The sequence below is a fragment of the Dermacentor andersoni genome, chromosome 1 (genome assembly GCF_023375885.2).
Source record: "Dermacentor andersoni chromosome 1, qqDerAnde1_hic_scaffold, whole genome shotgun sequence".
Taxonomy (NCBI): domain Eukaryota; kingdom Metazoa; phylum Arthropoda; class Arachnida; order Ixodida; family Ixodidae; genus Dermacentor; species Dermacentor andersoni.
This window is the reverse complement of record NC_092814.1, coordinates 308119563-308145732: the sequence shown is the minus strand read 5'-3', so window position 1 is coordinate 308145732 and position 26170 is coordinate 308119563. Positions and strand designations below refer to the sequence as shown.

General features: G+C 47.9%; 1 protein-coding gene across 1 annotated transcript in view; it reads right to left on the bottom strand.

Moving 5' to 3' along the window:
* Positions 1-26170, bottom strand: part of LOC126548556 (uncharacterized) — a 95816-nt gene that overhangs the window by 23162 nt on the left and 46484 nt on the right. The gene's annotated exons all lie outside the window — the stretch shown is intronic.

Genomic DNA, 26170 nt, shown 5'->3' with positions numbered 1-26170 from the left:
CATATTGGTGACAGGCATTTGGCGCACCACAGGAAATTTTTTGTATTGCAATTACTTAACTAGTAATTAAAATAATTTTTTTAAAATTTTTAATATTGACTTTAGACACTAAGTGTGATTCGCAAAGTTGGAGAGCACTTTCAGAAACCCCCATTCCATTATTCGCCATAAAGAAAACCTTACGTGTACCTCTTTTTTCGAGCTCGAAAGAAAGCCCGCGAAATACAAAAAAAACCACGTGACGAGCGCATTCGCGCGCCGCGATCGTGCTGCTCTCAACCGTGCTTTCAGTGAACGAAATCAGCTCCGGTATTCATTCGGCGGCCCCGTTTCAGAGGCAGGCCGATATCTTGGTGGTGGTTTCTTCGGCCGTGTCAGCCAGTTCGCGCGTGACGGTGTAAATTGCAGCGAGTGCGCTGCGCTTTGCAGTCGCGATAAAGACTGCCAAGCTCGAAGTTTTCAAATGAGAGGAGTTTTATTTGCCAGTTGCAAAGAAAATAAAAGTGGCGGTTTATGGCTTGGCTGTGCGGCGATGACAGCCGTGGCATGCGGTTGTCCTGACTCCATTTCATTTCGGTTTCTTACCAATTATAAAAAGTGCTCGAATAGGTCACCTTGTGCGACGATACAGCTATGGCATCTTGTAACCAAATCAGCCGTTGCATTTCGTATGACAGCCTCAGGCATGTTTAAACAGACTTCCGTTATTTTGTCTTTAAGGTCTTGCGGTGTGGAAGTTGGTGTGCTGTACACCTTGTCCTTGATATGACCCCACAAAAAGTAGTCCAGAGGTGTCATATCAGGAGACCTGGCTGGCCAGTTCACGGGACCTAGTCGTCCTATCCATTTCTGCGGGAACGCTGCGTCGAGCCAGGTCCGAGCCTTGGCGCTGCTGTGCGCGGGGGCGCCATCGTGTTGAAACCACACATTTGTGGCCCTGGCGAGCGGTAGATCCGAAAGGAAGTCGTCAACGGGTCCTCTGAGGATATCATTGGTGTAGCGATCTGCTGTCAGCGTCTGGTCGAAAAACACAGGCCCGATCAAACTACCGTCGAAAAGTCCACACCAAACACTAAATGACCACTGGTACTGGTGCTGCGTCTGTAAAACCCAGTAGGGATTTGAATCGCTCCAGTAATGAGCATTGTGCAGGTTCACCTGTGAATTGCGCGAAAAACTAGCTTCGTCACTCCATATCACTTTGTTCAAAAAATCCGGGTCGTCCTGCATCTTTATCAGAATCCAATTAGCAAAATCGGTCCTGTTTTGGAAGTCCCGTGGCAACAGATTTTGATGAAGCTGTACGTGGTACGGATGCAGGCGGTGTTTGCGCAGTATTCGCCAAACTGATGACCTGGAGACTCCGGTATCCTCGCTCACGCTGCGCACGCTTGCTTGGGGTTCCAGAGCGAACAGCGATAAAATATGCGTCTCGAAGTCCTCGTCAAAAACAGGTGCTCTGTGTCGTGTGGACGTAAAACTGCCCATCCGTCGCAGCGTCTCGAAGGCACGCAGGATCGTTACTGAACTTGGCCGCCTGCCTGGGTGCCATTGTTGCATAAGGTCTGCAGCGCGCCTTCTGTTCCCATGACATGCACCTAGAGCCAGAACCATGTCTGCTTTCTCTTCATTTGTAAACGGCATGTCTGCAGTGCTAGTAATCACTACACCAAAGATTCAGTCTCGCATGAGAGTGGCATAAGAAGAGCACACGACAAACTGTGCTTCACCGCTGCTTCCAGCTTTCAAAATCCTCATTAGGAAACTGCAACACACAGCCGCCAACACCTCGCGGCGAAACATTATTCCCTGTATTTCTCTTTTGCTTCTGAGTGACAAAGCAGACTCGCCATCTCAGTATCTTATCAGATTGGGACTAAGTCGTCGTCGCCGGGTGCCAACTAGCTGACGCGGACGAAAAACCCCCGCCAAGATATCGGCCTGCCGCTGCAACGGGGCCGTCGAATAAAGGCCGGAGCTGATTTCGTTCACTGAAAGCACGGTTGAGAGCAGCACGATCGCGACGCGCAAATGTGCTCGTCACGTGATTTTTTTTGTATTTCGCGGGCTTTCTTTCGAGCTCGGAAAAAGAGGTACACGTAAGGTTTTCTTTATGGCGAATAATGGAATGCGGGTTTCTGAAAGTGCTCTCCAACTTTGCGAATCACATTTAGTGTCTAAAGTCAATATTAAAAAATTTAAAAAAATTATCTTAATTACTAGTTAAGTAATTGCGATACAAAAAATTTCCCGTGGTGCGCCAAATGCCTATCACCAATATGCAGTTAGTTTCACTCTCCTGACTCCAATATTTCATTTTTAAACCCTTGGTTCAAGTTAGCTGGGACACCCGGTATGCTGATGCACGTATAAATAGCGGTTGGACTTGGCCCGTGAGATTCAGATCCGACGATCCACGACTGTTCTCACCGCTGTCATTAGATTCGAGCATTGCTTGTTTTTTGAACACAAGTTCGCCGAAAAGTTACTCTTAACTTACAGTTTTGGCAGTGTTTGACTCTTCATGATCCCTACAATGTGACAACGCACCGATGCGTCCTGGGTGGGACGCATCGGTGCCAATGTGTGCCTTTACGTTAAAACAGAAAAACGAATTGTGAAAAGTTTTCTCTCTCTCTCTCTTTTTTTTTTTTTTTTTTGCTTGCGCGCTTGCTTGCTTGCCTGTGCGTTTGCGCTTTGTGGAGCCGCCCAGTCGCATAAATAATTGCCACGCTCATCTCGGCAGGACATTCTGTAGCCTCTTTCTTCGAAGACACGTGTAGGAATGCCGCCCTCCAGAAAAGTTGGGTTTAGTGTTTCTAGTTACAAAGGCTGTGGCCACACATCGCTCTGCGGGTATGCTAATTCAAGTTGCTTGAGCAACTTGAATCCGCAGAGGCCAGCGGCAGCTAACAGACTTGCTGCAGAGAACAAGAGGCGTCGATCACGTGGGTGGTCAACGTGCATGGCGTCCTTTTCCTTCGCGCAGGAACTCTTTCGCAAACAAAAGTGTTATGTCATGCCCTCCGCATTTGCGTCGGAGATCGACAACGTGCAATATGCAATGACGGAAGTCCCATCTTAACGAAAACTAACTCGCGTTACAAGTTTCCTTCGAAACGCGTAAAAATCGAAACTGAATGTTATAACGCTGGAATTAAGACGAAAAATACTTTTCGCTTTGCTCGCGACTCTCGAGGCTCTTCGGCAGACTTGAGATCAAAAGACAGGCGTTATAATTTTGAGCGATTGCCTCGCAGCTCGCAGCTGCATTTTTTTTTTTTCGGCGCTCTTTGCTGCACACAAAGGACCGTCGGCCGCGCCAAAGTTGGTCCAATAAAACGAAGAGAAGGAGAAAGAAAGAAAGAAAAGAACAGACGAAAACAGGAAAACAAAAACGGGGAAACACTATTCACGTTCGATGGGCGCCATGCGCAGCTTTTACACACCGCAAGGTGTTTCACCAGCGGAAGCTGCTTTTTTTTTCGCAGCACTCGTATATGCCCCGGCCACATTTTCTTACGATACTTTACCTTTCTCTTTCCACGTGCAGAACAAATGTAATCGATAGGAGAGCGAGGCTGCAGATAACGGCGGGGTCGCACGCCATCGCTGCACGAGAGAACGAGGGGCAGCGGGAGGAGGACAGGGGGGGGTTACGGCACTGCATAGTCACAATCGCCAAGTGGGCGCGGGCAAGATAAGTAAGAGCACAACCGCCGAAGCAAGATAAAGAAAGGCAAATATAGAGGAGGGCGTCCACAGACCAAGAAAAAAAGAAGTGTTGGCGATCCAGAATCCACGATCGGGGAGATGTGACGCGCTAATACAGAGGGAAGAAGCCAGCGTGCTCATATAGTATGCACGCACGTACGCGGGTAGGCGGACAATGAAAAAGGCCTCGCAATGCCGAGGGGGCGAGAAAGCACGAGAATAGGCGAGAAGAGTGGAGCGGGGGTAACGAAGGCATACGCAAATAGAAGCGCGACGACCAAGAAGACGGGAAAGCGCCATTTTCGCTTATGGATCGTGATCTGCGAAAGCCGGTTGGCCTGCCCATCTTTTTTTTTTTTTTTTGGCCGCTGCCTATGCCGTCGATTACATTTAAAAAGAAAGAAAGAAAAAAGAAGACAACAAGTAACGAAATGACCCCGGGAAGCCCAGAAACTGAAAAAAAATAACGGGAGTAGGTCTCACAATGACGACCTCTCATTCTCGCGGATTTTTTTTTTTTACCGTTGATAACTCGGACCATTGGTGTATAGTTCCTGTCGATGAATTCCTTTATTTCCATTGCCTTTATTATTATTTTTTTGCCTTTCGTGGCGTGTTCTGCTCCTGATAGAATCCCGGCGTGCACTGCGAAACGACAAAGGAGACGTATTTATCATCACTCTGTTCACTTTCAACGCGCACCGTCTCGCCACTGCTCGGAGCGCTTTTTTTTTTATCTATCGCCGCGAAAATTCCTACCTTCCCCGCGGCTCTTTCTTTTCTCCGCGATCAGGACGAGTATATAACTTCGTAGACTAAATGCTCAACTTCTTTTTCTGTGCTCTCTTCTGTTTTTAATTGGTTAATCTCGATATTCGAAACCCGTCTCTCCGCCAGCTCCCCCACTTTTTTTTTTTTCTTCGTCGACAAAGTGAAAAGGACAGAGGGCGGGAGCGTTGCGCAAAATGAGCCGAGGGCTGCATTTCTGAGGATATGAAAAACGTGCTAATTTCTCTGCTGTCCGGAGAAAAGCACAACGGTAACATACGAAAGACACGCACGCATACATACAGGAGAATAGGAGAGAAAGAAACCGTCCATTTAAGAGGGAATAAATAAAAAATAATAAAAAAAAGAAACACGCCGGTTCTCAGAATAGACGATCATCGTCCCGTATATCAGGTAAGTCACGATTCCTGCCCTTGTGCGGGAGCGATTTTTTTTTTTCTCTTTTCTTTTCTTACTCTCGTGGTTGAGCGGTGAACGGGGACACATGACTGGACAGGTCTCATCTCGGGCCATACTCTGCTGCTTTATCAGAGGTCGATATCGACAAAGCGAAATGGTGAAATAAAAGGGACCAATAAAAGAAAAAGAAAGGACGCTGACACGCGAACAAAGGGCGGGGAAAAAAAAAAAACTGATGAGTAAGCTGTGCGAGGGTACATCGTCGCCAGTTCCTCCGTCGAAATAGATCGCGTCGTAGGACACCTTTAAAAAGCTTAACGGTGTGCTCAATATTTTCTTTTCTTTTTTGTTGTCGCTCATAAAGACAACCTCAAGTATTACGAAAAAAAGCGGGGCTTGAAATTTTGAGAATACGGATTCTTCGCGAAAGAAAAAACGCGAAAGTAGAGAAAGGAAGAATGGCGAGGGGAAAAGAAAGCGTCCGCGCTTGGATGGGAAGCAAGCATTAAGAGGGGGAAAGTGCTACGTCACAGTATCAGCGCGACACCTTAGAAATGTGTGGCCACGAAGGACTGGAAGCTTGGAGCTTGTGTCTGCTGTACGTCGTCGGTGCGAATGTGAGAGTATGGATTGCAGTGGGGAAAAAATTCAACGATTACGATACTACGTACCTAATGCGAATTTCGAGCGCAGCTGTTTAGGTGTTTTGAATTCCCGATATATTAGGCCAAAGAATTTGATTCTGAAGCACAAGGTGCTCTCGGCGGCGGCTCTGAGCATCTGCTCGGGCAGCTCGTTTAGCAGCAGCGGCAGACGAAGCATTTCCACCGGTTGCGTCGCTCATTGTTCAGAAAGAAAGCGTGGATCCCGGCCGCGGCGGCCGCATTTCGATGGGGGCGAAATGCGGAAACACCCGTGTACTTATATTAAGGTGCGCGTTAAAGAACCCCAGGTGGTCCAATTTCCGGAATCTCCCACTTCGGCGTGCCCCATAATCAGAAAGTGGTTTTGGCACGTAGAATCCCATAATATAATTTTTTAAGGAAAGCGTGAACACGACAACGTGTGGCTCGCGCGGAGTGCATTCTCTAGCGGTGGCGGCGCCACAGGCGATCTCGCGCATGCGCAGTAGGTCCGGGGCCCACGAGAGCGCTGTTTCCACGCTGGCCGCATGCCTGGTCGTGCCGGCACTTTGCTTTCCCCCTCGCCATTTTTGCCATACCCTCCTCCGCTTTCCGCCTCCTGGTTGCGCTGCACCCTCCTCTCCGCTTTCCTCCTCACGTCTTTCTCCCCCCCCATGCTGAGCTCGGCGTTCGATTTCATCTTTCGCTGTGCTAGCATAGAGTAACATAATAAACGACAAGAAGACACACTCCAGCCGTTTCGCAGCCGAGCTACAGAGCTTCGCCGATTCTGCTAGGTGGCAGAGCACATCAAGAAAAATGTGGTTGCGGCCGTGGCTAGCAGCTTGACAGGCGGCTCGATCCAACACGTGCGAAGCCCAATCAGGCCCCGTCGCCGGGCTCGCGGCGTCGTTGTTCTGTTAAATGCACCCGAGGATCCTTGCTGGGTTCTTCTGCCAGCGCCTGATACCACTGCTTCGTCGCCGTTTTATGGTAAGGCCACAGAAAGTTCATTTGCACGTTGTTAAAGACGTTGTTATACCACCACCAGCCGCATGAACGAGTCACGGAACGAGTCATGGCGCCTTGGAATCGTAAACAGCTGCTGCCCATTTGCAACGCTGGATTTTATTTTGCATTCTTTTTTTTTATCATGCGCAGCAACGAGTGGTGATGACAGCGATACCAGGGACGTGGCAGCATCGGAGCTGCGAGGCACGTTCGAAACAGTGACGAAGTTAGAAAATAAAGTAAAATGGTCCGTTAAGAAATGCGGCCTATGGGCACATGCAGTTCGGGGCAGAGAGCTTTATGTTACGCGCAGTGGCTTCTGAAAAAGTATGGTGCGCCGGGTTTGCAAAAGAAATGTAGCTATTTCTAAAGCGGTACACTTGCAATATTTGCAGTATGGCAATAATGCCCGCTCTCTAAACCTCTGTAGCAGGCTATGTGCGCTCGAGCGTTGTTATCTGTTTTGCATTGGGCTGAAGATACGTGTTTTCATGTTTTAATTGTGTATGGAGTACTTACCGTAGAAAGTTTCTTGTTTCTCAGCATTTATAACTGTGTTTCCTTGACCTTAAATCAGAAAAAATATACACGAAGGAATGTAGCATCTCCATTCGAAAGCTTTGAAGGCTCCAGTATTTCTTACCTTCTGCCTATCGTTCTACGTATTGCGGGAACCTCCACTATTCCTTCCTCAAAATACACTCTACAGCCAAAGGACATCATGCATATTCAACGGCAAATTTCCAAGTATCAGAAGGCGATTGCAAGGCTTCGAAGACAGCAGGTGAAGACCCCCGACACAGTCGAAGTGCTTAATTGACTGAGGTGCCAATATCTTGCTGCTGTTTAATGAGGAACGCACTGGATTACATATTAGAGATGAGGATGTTGGTCGTTCCCAATTATTTTTTGTAGCCATTTCATTTTGGCAAGAAACCATTCACATAAATTTGCTACCATAATTCACCCTCCTTCATAGAAGTACAAGAAGAAGCGTCATATTTATTCCTTCTGAAACAATCACATTTTGACTAAATTAATTGCTGGCGTGTCTGTGTAGTTTTTTTCTTTTTCATTCTCTGGACAGTTGCAACACGTCTTGTGTGTGTTATTATGCTTGTGTAAATTTATTGCCATCACGCAATTAATTTCCTACTATTTTCTATTACTTGCATTTCGCAGTATCTTCCCGTTTCCATGTGTCTGCCACTTTTCTCACCATCTTGTTCCAATGAATTGTTGTCTGCTATTTTGGTGTTCCTGGCTGTCCAGCAAGCTGAATGATATTGAAGGAACATGACATGTTTATTTACGATACTCCTTTTGGCGTGAGTTATTTAACGATAAAGTTCTACTTCCTCATTAACACTTGGCCTGATTGTGGGGCTAAGTTACAGCTTGAAACATAACGAATATGAATTAAAAAAAAAAAGGTAACATAGAGTGAAACACCTTTGTGCGTTCGTCGTCGCAATCTATAAAGAGCGGCACAAGGGCCTGCTTGAAATCATTCGATTTATGCAACGTTATTGGTAAAAAAAATGAAAGAAACGAAAATGAAATCATGGCCTTCGAGATTCAGCGGCGTGCGGCGACCGTCTTGGAGGCTGGTTCGTTTCGCCGATTCCGCTAGGTGCGCTGAGAGCCAAAGTTGGTCGCAGGTACCTACGGGAGTAGGTACCTGCTGCCTCCACTCTCTACGTTTACCCATATTACTCTATGGTGCTATAGTTCGCTCGGTTACGCCGAGGCCGATGCTCGCCGCAGCAGCGCTCTAAAACGGGCGATGGAAGAAATTCAAGCCGCTTTCTGCAACGAGAAGGAAATACTTGGGCATTATCCTCAGGATTGGGATGTTCGTAAGAAGCTTCTATTACTCTACTTGGTCGCTATACCTCGGTCTCACTTTTTGCAGTGCCGTTACCATCAAGTGCTATAGAGGAATAATGTACGCATAATGTACCGAAAGACCAGCACTAGAAAGCTCTTAAATATACTCAATAAACAGATAATTCGATAAACTCAGTAGAAAGTACAGCTTTCGTGTTCCTCCGTATCCGTCCTTGTCTACTTCGTTGCATTAGTTTCCGTTTCAACTGATCACCAACTGTCCCCCTACACCCTCATTCGACATAGGTAATCGCCGCAGCTATTCCCTCTATCAAAGGGGGATTTAAGAAAGCTATCAAACGAGCGCGGCTGTGTGGTTATGGATGCAGGGCTCTTTGGCTTTATACGCTACGTCTTTTGTTTCCGGGAGTATTTATCTCTTCTCTGGGATGTCGCACTTTTCCCCACCAGTAGCACGTTCCTATGTAAGAGTGATCGAGACGTGCAATATTTTTCATTAACAGAAAGAACTGCCTCGCCATGGAATATCTGTGTATAGGTACTGCGAGGTACCACTGTTGTGTCTCGTGTATCCGTTCTGCGTTACCTTGAGTGGCAGCTCATGGGGCAGGCACTTACCATTGCAGTGTTTATATATTGGTTAGGTGGACATCGGTGCTTCACGAAAAATTAGGGCAGGTGCGGTCACGAAACCACAGGGGGCGATGCCGGAAACGACTTCTTCATTTTACTCGTTAGACTTTGCGTCACGGTGGAGCTGTCGCTATGGAAACCGAGGCGAATGTGTTTCAACCGCCGAATAATGGTTGCGGCGTCGAGCCTCTCACGATCGCCGGCGCTGAAAACGGGCACTGAAAGTTCCGCGTGTGCTCTTTCTGGGCTTCGATAAACACTCCCAGACGCTGGCAATGCGTCGTTACCTGCCTTTTCGGCTACTGCCGTCTACCACGGAAGTGTTCGCCACCTCCGTAGGTATGAACAGCGAGCGTATATTGAACTCTGCTGAAATTTCAGCTTCCGCCCGTCTCCTCGGTGACTGTAAATAACATCGGTGAGAACAGCCACCAAAGAGCAGAAAGGCAATGCAAATATTCATCGTATTCAGTGTTATGAACAGCAAGCCCCATTGATCGGACCGTGTCTGGTTTTGCTCCTTTACAAGTGGATCGTTCGATAGAGATTCGCGGCGAGCGAAAGACCATCTATGACAGTTGGCTGGTATACCTGTTCAAGAGTTAGACAATAAATTTAATTAGGCAGCGCGTAAGATGTCCCATAAGAGTTGCCTTCGTATTTTTTTTTTTTTTTTTGCTTTTAGTGCGAAGCTTCCTTTACTTCTTTTGCGATGATATTCAGTTCTTTGAGCTTCGGTTCTTTGTCTTTGTCGAGTTCTTTGTCTCGCGTGTTTGAATACTAGTGCACCGCGAGCAAGAAGATGACACAGAAGAGAACCGAAACGCACAAGCACGGCGCTGACTTTCAACGTCGTTGTAACTCAGCGACGTGTCTCTCTATTCATGTTCTTTTCCGTGTTCGCTTCTTGTGCCTACACCTATAGTATTCAAGATGACATACCAAGAAGTCCGCATTGCGGCACTACTTGACTCGTGTGTTGGCGCATAGGTGACGCCTCACCGCTTCAGATGCCCCCATCTCTTTCCTTTGACCCCCAGATTTCGAGGAAAGTCCAGCGTTCTGGCGCTCCTATATACATTAGTATACGAGAGTAAAACTGTCGTTCCGCCTCGAGATACACTGAGCGCTTATATCTCGAAGGACTATAGCTCTACTCAGTAACGCACTAACTTCGTGCCGCTTGTATATATAGAACCCTCCGATCTTTCGGGCAGCGTCAATATCGCTAATCGAGAAAACTCTCGCCCGGTCTTTCGCGTCGGCGTCTCTCTCGCCGACTGCACTCGGTGCACGCACGGTCGACGAGCATAACTCGACTAGGCTTCGCCATTCTCCTTAATCTCGTTACGCTTTCTTGGCCCCGACTGCATGTCCTGCTCCATCCCATATAAAGACATATACTAGCGCGCGAGATCGGGGAGTGATGCGGCCAACTCTTTCTCTCTCCTCAGCCGAAAACTATCGGCTTATCGCGGATCGCAGACGAGCCTCTTGTAAAAGTCACCCGTCCACGTTGGCCAACCGACGTCGGACGCTTTTCCTTCGATAGGCGCGAGGGGAGGGGGGGGGGGGGGGGGGGGGCGAACGACTGCTCCATCTCGCAATCAACACCCGCTACTCGTGAGAAGGCTGTACAGCCTCGTCGCCCACTCGTTCGCCCGTCTCCCGACGGGTGGAGATCCGAGGGTGGTCTGGCCCTTCGCTTCTCGTGCCTGTCACTGCGGGCCCACGCGCGAGTATCGCTACAATAACGGCCGTCTTCAGCGACCCGTGCCTGGTTGACGCGTCTACACAGGCGCCGCTGCGGGGGGCCGCTGTGCTGCCAGCCTTTGACTGCGAGCGCGTACGTGCGTGCGTGCAGCTAACGTGTGATGAATGTCGTAGTGTCGGTGGTTGTGTCCGCGGCGGTAGATGCGAGGCTGACGTTTACGGCGCTGCGGTTCTCATGCCGCCAAACCCTTCGCTTTCTTTATTCGTTTTTCCCACTTGTCGATTGGTTTGTCCGCGCTTGCGGTGTTTCTTTGTGCACTTGCCGCCATAAACGACGGAACTGCTATGGTGCTTTTAACGATCGCATTAGCCGCCCAGTTTTCCTGCCCATAACGAACGTTTCTGTGCTGTCGTTTTCCCCCTTCGGTCTTTTGACACGGATCGTAAAGGTTCGGGATGACGACCCGGTGTACGGCACATCATTACAAGATTGCTCGGTGTCTTCCCTCCCCGGTTTCGGGGATATGATGGCTGCGGTCATGCTGAAGGTTCAGCTTTCGGCGTTATGGCTCAGCACCCGTATTCGCAAAAGCTCTTTTTCGCTAGAATCGTTCGTACGAGAAAATTCCAGCCAATCCTGCAAGACGACGGGCCAGTGGCAAGAACACTTACGAATGAAAATGTTTGTGAATTCGGCTCCTGAATCGGTGGAAGAAATACTAGCACACTCGCGTCTTGATCTAAACACGAGTTTTCTGTCTCGTTTGAATGCCTTCGCAGGATTGAATTGTATGTACATATATCCACGCCTTTCAACTTTGGGAGCAGTTAAGGACTCGAAACTGGGTTTGATCTGTCCGCCCGCTTCGTTATGTCACCGTAGTCACGCCTTCGTCGTCGTACCGCCAACATGCTACCACCTCACCACCTGCTCACCTTGTCGTGATCGGGGATGGCCTGTAATGGACTGCATGTACCAACGTGATTTTGATGCAGCTCTTTGCGCAATGGTTTGATGCATTGCGGCGAATCCCTGGTCATATGATCGGATAATCATTGCGCATGCGCAGCGTTGGATCACATTGCAGCGGCTGTAATGGTGTAATGGCTTGCACTGCGGCGGGCCATCGTAGCAAGTTCATGCGCCGTGACGAGGCGCAGGCTAGCTGCCATATGCGTTTGAACGATTGCCAACCTAAATAAACGAAAGTTTCAAATTTATCCTATTTCAATGCTTACTAAATAAACATTATTCCGTTGTGGCAAGTCCTTTTATCACTGGTGCTTGCGGCTGACAAAGTACTAGTCCGGAACATCGAACGAAAGCGAGGACGCTTCAATCTGCAGCGTTAATTTCGCTATACAGCGAAAACAAGAAAAAAACGTTTACCACTTTACTCTCTGCCACCACAGGAGATCACACTCAAGCCACAATCAGCAACTAGGAAGCTCAACTCGCTAACCGCTCGACTATCGCGCATTCAGCACGCGACAGTTTAGTGCGATGTTAGCAACCTGCGCCATGCAGACTGGGAGCGAGGCGGCATCTGCGGATGTTTTTCGGAGGCAACAGCACGTAATAAGCGCACGCAGCATAGCCGGTTCAGCAACGATTCTCAGCGTTACTCTTGTAAAGCCGATTCTTCCTCGTTTGACGTATAAGACCTAGTTTTACGAGGAAGGCGCGTAAGGACGTAAATGTGTATGTTGCTTTATATGTAGTCCTGCCACCGTGTAATGCCATTTTCACTTGCTCTTGTTAAGCTGAAACAATGGCCAGAGTAACGTCCAACGGGCTTCCGATTCGACAATGCACCATTAATGATACCTGAAAAAAATGTGCAAGAACCAAAGAAATCTGCACTTTGGTACTGTGGGTATTCGGACTGTTGTGGGCTAGAATGGACGGGTGTAGTCGACAGCTTTCAGAAACTTCGCACGCTGTGCGTCAGCGTTGCACACGCCGTGGTTGCTCAGTGGCTATGGTGTTAGGCTTCTGAGCACGAGGTCGCGGGATCGAATCCCGGCCACGGCGACCGCATTTCGATGGAGGCGAAATGCGAAAACACTCGTGTACTTAGATTTAGGCGCACGTTAAAGAACCCCAGGTAGTCGAAACTTCCGGAGTCCTCCACTACGGCGTGCCTCATAATCAGAAAGTGGTTTTGGCACGTGAAACCCCATAATTTATTTTTAACGTCAGCGTTGCCTTCTGACGACTTACATAATCTTCTACGCATATCCGACTGCCTTCGGCTCATCTTTGGCATCTTGCGAAGGGCTTTCACCATGTCTGAGAAGGTGCTTCACACGTTCCATAACCTCGCGCCCTTACGTTCGCTCCAGCTTCGATGTCTTCGATGCAACCCATCTATAGCAATGCTCAACGCCTAGCTAAGAGACGCTGAAATGGTCATCAGCTTTGAGAATGCCGCGATTTCACATCTCATGGCACACACTATTACCACAGTAACACTTTCGGCAGCCGTTACACGGGCGTACCTTTAATATAGTAGAGCTACCTGCATAACTCTGGGTAATGCGAAATCGGGTTTCTCCGTACTAAGGGTTATATTGTGGGGAAGCGAGCATTGGCAGCACTTTTTATTGAAGTACGCCCGCGTGCACGTTCTTTTGAAGTGTACAGTATTAAAAAAAAAACGAAGAAAAAAGAAGGAAACTCACAATCCGCGTCAGCATCAAAGTAATAATCATTATCATCATAATTCTTTGTTATGGTATATTGCAGGATGGAGGCTCTTCCCCGCGACTTCCAATTTAATGCCCTGTCTTGTGTCGGTTGACTCAAGCCAAACTCCCACTTCTTTCTTTCCCACTTCTCTTAACCATACACCTGCCATTTTCTGCATTATCGCTCAATGCGAGGTACTTAGTTTATTCACAAGTTTTATTGTTGTCATTCAAGTTGAGCGCACCCCCCCCCCCCTCAACCCTATCCCTTTGGTTAGTTATGACGTAAAGGTACTGAGTTTTTAGTTATGACGTAAAGGTACTGAGTTTATGCCGTTTCTTCCTTCCACTACTAACTGATTTAGCGAAAGAGTTCAGATAACTCTAGAAGTGAATGTGCTATCAGCAAATAGCCAAAGTGATCTTTAGGATAGCGAAAACTTTCTCAGCTCTCCCTCGGCGACGAGCCATTGTCTAGTAGCTGAGAAAACCGCAACTGAAGAAGTTTCTCGGCGACAGAGGGTTGACCTGGGCGTGCCAACGTAGATACCTCATGCGCTGGTCGAAGCTGCACAAGAATTCCGCGTGGCGCTGGCGATCTCTGGTATCGTGCCAAACCTCCATGTTCTGCCAGTTGCTACGGCCTCCGTGACTTACACCCTCGAAAAACATCCAAGACATTGCACAGCGAATATTTCGCGTCACCGAGTGCTTTCGTGCATAAAAAAAAAAATTAAAATAGGCAGCCTGAATCTTTGTTCTGGTCGAATGCAGTATGATTAGTTAGGTAAGTTTATTTATTTCCCCCATACAGGGAAAAAAGAACCAAGTGAAAGACCGCACAGGGCGGCTTGTGGAATCATTGGCCCCATGCATCAGCAGGGCCAACATTAGGTGGCGCAGATTACGTAGCGCCACGTGAAGCAGTGCTAGATAGCAAACCTGCAGAATAAGCAGACGCTTCCCTAAATGCACAAGGTGTGGTTTTTCGAAAGTATGTAAGGCGCACACATAGTCGATGGAAAAGAAAAAGTTGCCTTACACACACAAAGGTGAACAAAACAGATGCTAAACTAAATTTTAAACATTCGCATCGTTATCATTTTATTATCAGGTGTTCATTACTATTTGCTCAGTGTAAACGCCTACCACAGACATGGCGCTCTTTGGCCACACCTGGCCCTTGCGCCATAAAACCCCATACATCATCATCAGTGTAAACGGGGTACATAAGTCGCCATCAAGAGCTGGCTCTGTAACCTCTCTGTCGTGAAGCCAATCCTGCCGCGTAATTTTCTTGATTTTTTTTCCCCTTCCCGTTGCATACGAACGTCCTGTTCTCGAGAAAAGTGATACTTAGAAAATTTCGGAAAGCCAAGATATCACTATAGCTTGACCTAATGCTTGTCTTTGGCGTGCAGTGTAAAGAGATAAATGAAGCGGCTTTTGGCATAGGAAGTGGAAGGCGGACAGTGAAGCGTGCACTAACAGGGTTGCCAAGCCAAAAGGACGGGCACCTTTCAAGCACAGTTGATTCGACATTCGAAGCAATTGTAAGGCAAGTATATCAGTCGCGGAGTTCTTGCAATGATTAATTAGTAGTGATTTCACGGAAAATGTTGCAATATGGCTGCTTATAGTGTGGCAGAGGATGGCAAGTCGTAATATAAGCAGCATGCGGCTCCTAAAACATTGGCGTAGAAGCTCATCGGCTTTACTGGTTACAGCTTGCATAAAACATTAAGTCTGTAAGTGTGCCTGTCTACCGCAAAAAAAAAACAAAAAAACTGCACAATGAGAAAAAAAATAATAAAACGTGTCCGCGCGCCCTGTATAATGTAAACGGAGGCGGCAGTAGCTTGAAGCCATTGGCGTCTGTTATGTGCGTAGTCGATCAAAGACATGTGCGTTGACCGCATCGCCGGTTCGCTCTCAACAGTTTCGACCGTGTATTCGCAAAGTTATTGCTTCAACAGGACTGTACGGAGATTCTTCATCGAACTTCGCTAAACTGTTCAAGCACTGGTGCATTTTTGTTTGATTCTATTTCTTTTTTCTTGTGCAAAACGGTAGCCGAGTTCACATCGTGACAGGCACCCTTCGGGTTGAGCTTCCGAGACGGTGACATTCCGGTGCTTTCTTAAAGCAACGTAAGTTCCCATTCGATGATCCCTGTGGAAGTGACTCGTCAGTGTCGGCGAACGAACCGATACGCTTCTACGCAGACCAGTCGGCTTTCGTTCTTTGGGAAATGGGCAGTTCAGCATGTTGGGGCCAGTGCTGGATGTGTCTTCAGAACTGTGTTTTCAAACTAGAGAGACGTTCGCAGAAAGATGAATACGTGAAGTGACTAATATAGTGGTCGAAAAAAAAAGCTTTTTACGCAAAAAAGGGTTTCCGAAAGGGGACCTAGTCTTCGTCAAGGGCGGCGGCAAGCCCCTTTCATAATTACTACAGGGCAATCTACAAAGACGAAGGAGAGACACGAAAGGACAGGACCATGTCGTTTGTCGAAGTCCTTCTGTCGAAACGTTGCCTAATCTATTCGCGCTATGATGGATAAACACTTATTTCTATGTTGTCACGAAAGATGAGCGCGAGCTGCGCGCCGCTGGAGAGCTCTAAAGGACAGTGATTTTTCTTCTCTTTTTTCATGCTGCTTATTTGCCAGCATCGGCTTTGCGGCACTGAGCTTGCGCGAAGGTTTCAGAGGAAATGCACCACCCCCGCCCGGCCCCTGGTGCCTGAACTCCGAGTTCGCGGGTCCTGCAGTGGGAACAACTTACCGGTCGGTCGCATCTTTTTTGACTTAGGAAAGCGACATTTCGTGTCTCTGCGGAACGGGGTTACACGTTTGCTGCGTTTGCTATGCACGCATACTATGCATGCACGTGTGAACTCTGTCGCGCGCGCAAATACGATTTGTTTCTCCTGTCGCATCGACTGTGGAGACGCTCCGCGAATCCCGCAAGCACCAACTCGCTCAAGACAGCGCGCATCGTTTCTCCCCAGCAATTGCGTAGCCGGCAACAATAAAAAAAAAAACACGGGAAGAGATGAGAGAGACAGAGAGAAAAGAACGAAAACTAATTCGGTGAAGCTGCGACGCAGGGAAAGATATAAACTTTACAACCCTATAGTGAAAGCGACTTCGCAATGCACGAGTGGCTAGAAAAAGAAAAGTATAAAAACAGTGGACACACAGAAAAGCCGCGAGGGCAGGAGGAAGAAAGTATACAGAAAGAAGTAACGGGTAGCATGTTTTTTTGTTCTCTCATTTATTACTGTTATTATTTTTTTCTCAGCCGTGAGAAAAGCATCCGGCTGACAGAAGCAGCATCCTCGTCAGTAGTGACAACAACATAGTGTCTACAGATCGAAACGCCGGTCGATTGGACGGGTAAGAAAGAGAAAAAAAAAGAAAGAAAGAAAAGAGCGGTTGAAGGGAGCAGTAAGATCCCACATCACTCGGAATAGACCTCTTGAAATCCCAATAAAAACTAAGACGCTGTCCTCACTTCCTTTAAATATTTTTTTTTCTTTCTATATGGTAAGCATGACACATGCAACAGCCTCTTCAGAGCAGTCGCGCGTTATAAGGGAAGAGCAGTCATCGGAGCTTTCGTCCGTGAGAAAGAAACGAGCGCAAAACGAAAAACGAAAGAAAGGTAGAAGGCAAATCGAGAGGCGAGAAAAAAGAGGAAACAAAATAGGGAGTCGGTGGGCGGGAGAATGATGGTACTCCAGAATGTTCCCGCGAAAGGCGGATTCGACCGCCAGCTCCGAGAAAACAAGTCGAAGCGAGCCGACTTTCTCGCCCCCCGCTTCCCTCCCCCTCAGATTCTCGTTGGGCCTATCCTCGTCGCGCCTTAGCCTGTATTATATAGAAGGCGTCAACTTGAAATGACGAGGCAAAACCTGCTCGCCCGAGCTTCCATCCCCAACACCCCCGTCGTGCCTCCTCCCCTTCTCTCTCTTTCGGCTTCTGTACTTCGTTCATTGGTATCGTTTTTATGCTACACCCTTCTTTCCTGAACCCCCTCCCCCTCTAGCTTTCCACCTATCAACTCTGTTTCTTCCGCTCCGGAGTTACGCGTACAGCAGCGCCCAGCGTAGATGTGAAAAAGATTTCTCGTCGGAGCGCGACAAGAGAGGCTCTCCTCCCATCGAGGGTTAGAGTCTGCTCTTCAATGGAACTTTCTCCGCTCGACCTATTCTCGCGCCTCCTCTTCTCAGACGCCATCCCGCTCGCTGACAGCGTTGGATCCTTCTCGTCTGTACTGCCTTTTTTTTTTTACTTTTTCTTTACAGTCTCTCCGTGTTTCTAACGGTTTGCAACGGTGACAGGCGCGGATTGACGTCCCTCTTCCTTCGCTTCCTCCCCATTTCTGACGGCGTACGCTCGCTGCGCTCGGCGTAGTATACAGTGGCGCCAAACTGCGCGGCGGCCGTTATGCTTCGTCTCAGTCTCGCTTGCTTGCTGTCTTATATTTTTTTCATCGACTTTCTTCGCGCTCAGTGCGTCAGAGATTCTGAGAGGGAGGAGTAAGGGTTGTTGTCGTTAGTGCTAGTGTTGCCTTTTGTTTGTTGTTTCGCTACACCGGTGCGGCGTCGTCCGCGTGCTGGCGGACACGTCGCAAACTGTCTCGACCGCCATCGTCTTCGAACACCTTAATCGAGATTGACGTTGCCTTGTTTTTCTTTTTTCTTTTTTGTCGTATGCCTCATCCCCAACCCCTCCCCGCTTTCTTAATCTCTTATCCCCCCCTTTTTATTCTGGTTCACCGTATCCAAATTTGATGTCACTACGGGCTTTGTGCTGACGCTACGAAGCTCGTTTCCAGGGTGGCAGAGAATGCCGTTTTTGCGCGAACGCGTCGTCAGCGACACTCGTAATCCGCAAAAAGAAAGAAAAAAAATGAAGGAAGAAATAAAGAAAAGAAAGAAGGAAAGAAAGAGAGGGAAGGAACAAGGAAGAAAGCATTCCCTAATGTACTGGGACGAATAAAAAGCATTCACTCATTCTGGTCGATTAGTTGATATAATAAAGACACAAAGTGTTGTCCGATGCATCGCAGCTGTTGTTTCATTTGCATTCACTTCCCTTTACTAACTCTGAATACATATTAATCAGCTGCTTGTTTAAAGCTGTGGTTAAAACAACGATACAAATGGTAAAAAAAAATGAAAGACGATGGGTGTGGCCGCTTAAAGAAAGCAAGGCTCCGCACACTTCCGATTCAGGGAAGCTGCGACCGCAATTCAAGTCTCGCCATGCTGGGACAGGTCCATTGTACGGGGCCGATAGGTGCGTGGCTTGAAAATTACGCAAACACTCCTCCGAAAGGAGGGAGTTAATATTCTTATATTCATCTAATTTCGTATCATATATACGCGCTGTGGTTGCTTAGTGGCTAAGTCGTTGGGCTGCTAAGCGAGAGGTCGGGGGATCGAATCCCGGCCACGGCGGCCGCATATCGATCGGGGTGGAATGCGTAAACAACCTCATACTTAAATTTAGGTGCACATTAAATAACCGCAGGTTCCTTAATTCGGACCTAGGTGGTCAAAATTTTCTGTGTTCCCCACTACGTCGTGCCTCATAATCAGATCGTGATTTTGGCTCATAAACCCCATATTTTTTTTTCATGACATAGATGCGTTTTACTAGCAGTAGTTTTATCTTTCTTTTCACAATATCTCTCGTTTCCACATCAGCTGATGTGGAAACCAAAACGCAGGATACCCGAATCATGCGCATTTCCCCCCTGTTGCCCAGGTCGAATTCGTAAAACTGTAACCCTGCAAAGAAATAAGCGCTTTTGGTGCGCGCTTGTTACCAAGTCGGTCACGTATCACTTATTTGTACATTACAGTCCGCAGTTAGAGGGAGCCGCGAACCACTAATAAAACCAATATAACGGGAACATTTCTTCGCCTTTCTCAAGAAGCAGTGGCGGATGTAATAAAGTAGAAGTACATTTCCACAAAAATTGTCTGTGGGATTTTATGCAATATTTCAGCGATAAGATATCACAGAGTACTGACCGCATGTTCTTTTTTTCTTGTTCATGTTGTCGTTTGTTCATCTATGTCCCTCTATGCGTTTTGGAGGGTATGTACGGGCAGCATATGCAGTTGTCGATGATGTAAATCATGTTTGCTTCACGCGTCAGTGCGTAGGTGAAAACGGGAGATCTCAACGGTAGCACGCCAGTGACCTGCTCTTCAAGAAGACAGTCATGCCCTTCACGAATGATCAGAAGGCTAAAATGATCCTGGCTCTGAGGGCGGCGCACGGCGAGAATAGGAAGGCAGCCAAGCTATTCCGGATGTGGCATTGTGGAGGACGCCATAGTCCGTCAACAATACTTAGAACGTAAGAAGTAATTTGTGAGACGGGTAGCTTCACAAGAAAGCGACACACGACTGCGACGGTAGTTCAAGAAGCGGAAACCGATGTTTTGGCATTCTTTGCTGCTAACTCTCACGGTAGTGTGGCGACGCCAGTGCGGAGGCGGGAACCTCAAGGTCATCAGTGCGGAGGATTTTAGAAAAAGGTCATATGCACCCTTACCTTGTACGTCTTAATCAAAAATTTGAGGACCGATATTTTGAAAGCAGACTTGACTTTGCCAATTGTATTTTCACGAAATGTGAAGAAGAACCGGACTTTCTCACTCGCGTGCTTTGGACGGGTGAGGCTAATTTCTCGAGAAACGCACAAGTTAATCTTCACGACGCGCACTACTGGAGTGATAGGAATCACCACTGGCTGGAACAAACACGGCACCAGTACCAGCGGTCGTTTAATGTGTGGTGCGATATTTTTGATAGCAACATCATCGGGCCCATCTTTTTTGACAACACACTAACGACGCAACGCTACGACAACGACATCCTCGAGGGCCCCGTCAACGAGGTCTGTTGTAACGTTCCACTTGTACGCCTTCGGAACGTCTGGTTTCAACAAGATGGTGCTCCTGCGCATAGTATAGTAGTCAGTCTAAAGCGTGGTTCGACACGCTTTTTCCTGGAGAGTGGATTGGCCGGCACGGACCTGTAGCCTGGCCTGCAAGGTCGCAGGACGTTACACCACTGGACCTCTTGTGGGGTTACGGGAAAGATCGCGTGTATAGCAGCGAAAATACCACACCGGACGTCCTAAAGGCAGGAGAGACTGCCAAGCGATTCCAACGTTGTTGGCCAAAGCTGCAACAGCACAAGTGTTGGAAGGAAGCAACTACTGTATTGGCTTCAGATGGGGACCTGTTTGAGCACGTGCTATAAGTGGCAGTGAGAAATAACCGCTCAAACATGGTGTAAAACGTGGCTGTTTAACGCACCTTCATGACATATTTGACATATTTGACGAACGTGACAGAGAACGTACCTATGCTTACATAAAAAAAGCTTGCGACAAAGAAAGCAATAGGTTTGTTTTGCCTCTTTTCCGTAGTTCAAGATACAGAAAGGGTAAATGGCTAAACCAGTTGCACCTTTGGATGTTTCTTTGTGGGCGGCTTAGGCGCCTTACGTGCTTTTCGTTCATATTTTATTGAAATAAACCCCTAAATAGCTCTTTTATGTTTTTCCGAGAGCTGCCTTTTTTTTTTCGTGCTCTTTTGCGCACTGATATTTTTTTACATTGGTTGAATTTCTTTTGTAGCTTTGTTTCATGATACGCGAAGGTTAAGGCTATTCCGAGTGCCTCAAGATCGAGCACAACATTGCTGCGTCCGCAGGTGCTGACGCTTATTGTACCACGCCAGTTAGGTCGCGAAACCTCTCGAGCCATTCTACGTGACGAAGCCTTATACGATGCGGCGATAAATGAATGCAGCCATATATGTTTGAAAGGTTGCTTGGAGGCGATCGAGTAGCGGCGCGCGAGGGCGCATCTATTTCATATTACGCGTATTTCGAGGGCTTCTATGTTTTTTTGGAAGAAGACTACCAGGCATACTTCAGCACGAAATAAATGCTTGATTCGGAGGTTATTTAAGGTGCCCTACACCTTTGTAATTGACATGCTTGCAATTCAACCAATAATTAAAAATTCACTAATTAAAAGTAATCAAATAATAATATTCGTGATGAAAAAAATACTGGCTGCAAGTTCACACGACTGCCGCTACTATGCAATCGGTACTATTTCTCTAAAGCTTTTGAGCTTTTTTTTTAAATCTTGTTTCAACTGAACTGGGATACCCGGTATAAGGTGTAGTACATGTCTGACTACGCCCTGTATGTTTCCCAATCCGTTTTCAAATTGCTCCGCTAATCATGGGTGTCGCCTACCGCAAGTGAGCGTGAAGGATTGGCGAGCAAACCACGAATTTCAAGCAAACCGCGAAGTTGTGTGTTGTTCCTATAGCTGGGGCGGGGGGGGGGGGGGGGGCAATTCAATCGTGGGTGACCTGCTGGAGTGCTGGTCGCTTCACAGCATGCGTATACCGACGAGTATGGGAGACCTACGATTTTTAGAGCGTTCAATCAATCAATCAATCAATCAATCAATCAATCAATCAATCAATCAATCAATCAATCAATCAATCAATCAATCAATCAATACTCCAAATTCTCATCCACTTGGATTTAGGTGTACGGTAAAGAACACCAGGTGTTCCAAGTTAATCCAAAGCCGCGGAAAATTTGGGCATTTTCTTTCTTTCGTTTTTCGTTCAAGACGCTACTTTTTGTTCAGGCATGCGCATCGCTCTCTCGACGCGAGATGGACGCTCCAGCCACTCATCTCTGCTACACAGAGAACAATTAGAGTACGTGGTTGTCAGGACGTTTCGCCTGAGAGAGCGATCATGGCGGCACCCCGTGGCAGGCCGCGGCACATACGCTGCACAGTCAACGCAGCTACGCGCAAGCGTCGCGCGCGGAGCGTTTGCGATGTGAACGGCTGGGGCCGAAGTGCGCGCTCGTCCAGTCTGGCCGTGCTACGCGGCGAGGATCGGCTTTGGCTCGCGCGAGCTTGACCGACGCTTAGTGGCCGATTTCAGATTGCGCATTTCGACGCACTGTCGGTAGCTCAACGTGAAGCTGTGCGTCTGCCAAGGCGCCCAGCTTAGGAGTGAGCGCACCCATCCTCTCGCGAGGTGCGGCAGGCGCAAGGCGCGTAGAAACGAGCCAGCACGCGCAGGCCAGCGTAACTGTGGTCTGGGAGACGCCGATGCGCACGGGCGAGTGCTGTCGTAGCGGGATCAGGCAAGTGACCGACCGAGGCACGTAGTGTTTGAAAGGTCGCGCATGTAGAACGCCGGGTGCCGTCTCACTTGATCGGGGGAGAATACACGACATTAACGACCGTCGATGGAGACCGCAAGAGCAAAGATGAAGTACCTATTCGCGCTTTTTGAGGTTGCAGACGTGCGATCTATATTTTAACTCAAAAGTTTTCAATATTAGTACTACTGAGAATGTTCTTGCGATCACGAATCCATCAATACTGTTCGGCCGCTTGCTCCCCGTTTCTATGTAGCTCGGCCGACGACATTACAAGGGAGGGAGCAAGCAATTTATGGCTGTTTGGTGGGAGATTGTAAATTCCCTGCCGCATGCAGTGCGTAATGTTTGGCTCACATGTTTACAGGAGCCTCCTCTTCTACAGATTGTCAACATTCTTTCACTACGTTGAAAAAGTGTTTCATGGCCCCTTTAAAGAATGTGAAGCAAACGATATGAGCGACGATTAATAATATTGATAAAAAATAAGCTGACTTTAGGAGTAAGGTATCCTACTTTAGGCGATGTAACTGAGGCTCAATGAGATGAATACTTTCGGTGAAATGCTGATATATAAGGGACATCTGAAGAAGAAAGACAACCAGAAGAAAATAATTTTCTGAAATTATATAGCTATGCGCACGAGTTTTGCATAAAACCCTGAATGAAAAGGTAATTACCCTATAGGAAAAATAATGGTATCGATCCACATTGTTGATGCAAATGCTTCGTAAAGATGGGCGCTAACATTGATTGCCATATAGTTTCTACAGGTATAACCTTATAAAAGTTTTTGATCGTTAGGCATGACGTTCTTGAACCTCGTTTTAGCCACGTCTGAATGCCGAAAACCATTGTATTCGCTTCTCTCAAGTGTACATTTATCACGATTCTGCGAAAGAAAGAAAAAGAAGAGAGGTACCTTCAGAGCAAATTGCCTTGAAATATATATATATATATATATATATATATATATATATATATATATATATATATATATATATATATATATATGTGTGTGTGTGTGTGTGTGTGTGTGTGTGTGTGTGTGTGTGTGTGTGTGTGTGTGTGTGTGTGTGTGTGTGTGTGTGTGTCTTTGTATACAAGAGTGTGTTCACTCGTTTGTATACATTCGCGTCTCAAGTAGAGGCATCGACAGACGCGGTGTTTCATAAATTGGAACTTGCCGGGAAAACATTGAGGACAAGTCAGAATATCTGGGAAAAAGAGTCTCAGAACCGATATTGCCATGACCCACCCACGCACGCGCGCGCGCACTTTCCTGTAGGATTACAAATAAACAAAGTCGTGTCGACGCTTTTCCCACGCGTTCTCGGCATATTGCTTCGCAGCTTTTACCCGATTTCGAAGAACACGCGCACACACAAATACTTCCCCGGAGAAGCGAAATGGGGGAGAGTTCTCCGTCCGGCAAACGTGCAGGCCGTCAAAGCAAAGACAGCAGCATGAAACGAGATGGTGGGGAAAGCGAGCGGCGCAGGGTGCTGTCCGAAGAACGAAGAAGCAGAAGAAAAATAAAGATTCTACGCGCTTTTCTCTCTGCAAACACCGCCAACAAGCGACAGCCCGAGAGAAAAAATACACACACACACACAACAGTCCTGCATCACTCAAAATGCCCGCGCGGTGTAGCGACGAGATATGTGCTCGCCCCCCTCTTCTCCGGCGATTTCATTTCGTCGCCGTCTCCCGCGGCAGTGTGCGAGCTGGCGTGCGTTCGTCTGCGAAGCGTCGCTGTCATGTCGCCCCCCTGTCTCTCCCACTTCACGTTCGCTTGTTTGCTCGTTTTTTTTTTTTTTTTCGTCTCGAGCGACGTCGGGTCCCCAAATCCCATCTTGCTCCTTTACCTCCGCAGAAGCATCAAACATGAGCTCTTCTCCAAACTTCCCTTTCATTTTTTTCCCCTTTCTGCCTTCCTGTCCACAGCCAGAGCATTCCAACCGGCGCGGACCTTCTATACTTTCATGACGGGCATCTACCACCCTCGTCTTCTACTCGGCAGCTCGTCGCATAAAAAAAAATAAAAAAATAACGCGAATGAGAAGCAAGCCCGCACGAGCAAGTGCGTGCGTGTGTCAGTATTTGTACGCGTGTGTCGCCTGCACCGCCAGTTCCAATTCAAGCCGCAGCTGCTCCCGGTTCCGGCCGCAAGGGGCAGTCCACTTCCATCTCCCCTGCACACACACACGCACGCACACACAGTATATAGCTGCGTCGCCCGGCGAAGGCGCTTCGCATCGTCGTCGTCTGCGTAATCGTCGTCTGCTAGCGGTTTTCGCTAGCCTTCCTCGCCCACCTTCTTTCTGCTGCCTTTTCCGCTTCCTTCCCTTCCTTCGTCAGTTACACATACGCCCACCGCCGGCACGTTTGTCGTCCCACGCCAGCTTATTTTTTTCTCTTCCACTTACTCCCTTCTCCGCTCCCCGACGACCCCTGCTTCCGTTATTTCAGTGATTCCCCTTTTCTTTGGTTCTTTCTTTCTTTTCTTGCTGCTATGGCCGTTAGCCTCCTTCTCCTCCTCCGGGTTCCCCTTAGCTCGTTACATACACGCTCGCACGCAAGCACTCGTCGTCTCTTCCATCAGTTCCTGTATGTCGTTTACTCTTCTCTTCTGTGACTCCATTCCGGGGGTGCGTTTGTTTCTTGTTTTCTTTCTCTGTTTCTCTCTTTGATCAGCTCGAGTCCTGCTCGCGCATACTTCAGAATCTGGGCCTGCAACTCCTGTCCCTCTCCCCCCCTCTCTAACTGCGTCGGCATGGCATCCGTTCTTTCTGTGTCTTTCTTTTTTGCTCTCTCTCTCTCTCTGCTTGCTTTTCATCCGGCTACGGTCTGCCGGACGCTTCCGGCCAGACGTGTTTTCACTTCCACTTGTGCCCTGCCGCTATACACTCTCCTTCGTCGCTGGGTGGCTGTCGTCTGAGCTTGACTGCGTCTTGTAGATGACTGTGCTTGCTCTGTGTTTCTTTGTTCATGTCCTCATTTTTCTTTTTTTTTTTGCCCGCAGCGTCTTTTTCTTTCGCCTCTCTCTATGCTTGTTATGCTCTCCTGCATCGGCGACGTCTACTAGTTTCCTTTACTTTCATTATTCCTTGCTTCCCTCGTCTGTCCTCTTCTTTTTTTCTTTTTTTTTCTGCTGGCGCCCCTATAGCATTGCGCACAAGAGGTCTTATCGTCCTATACGCACCCGCAGCCAGCGGCGATGCCCTCTGGGGAGGGGGGGGGGGGAGGGGGGAGGAGCCCCGGTTCGATTCGACTCGACGATGCAAAATGCGATCTGAGCGTACGGGTGTTCACCAATGCTTTATTCTTGCTCGTTTTTCGATGGCCTCCATATATCGCATCTGCCTCTCTTTCCGGCGCGCGCACACACTCTCGACGCGTGAGGACGCAATCACTCAAGACGGAAACGCTATGCAGTCGTGGCGTGCGCCCGGATTTCGTTCTTCTATTTCTGCGAAAAAACAAACAAACAATCAAACAAACAAACA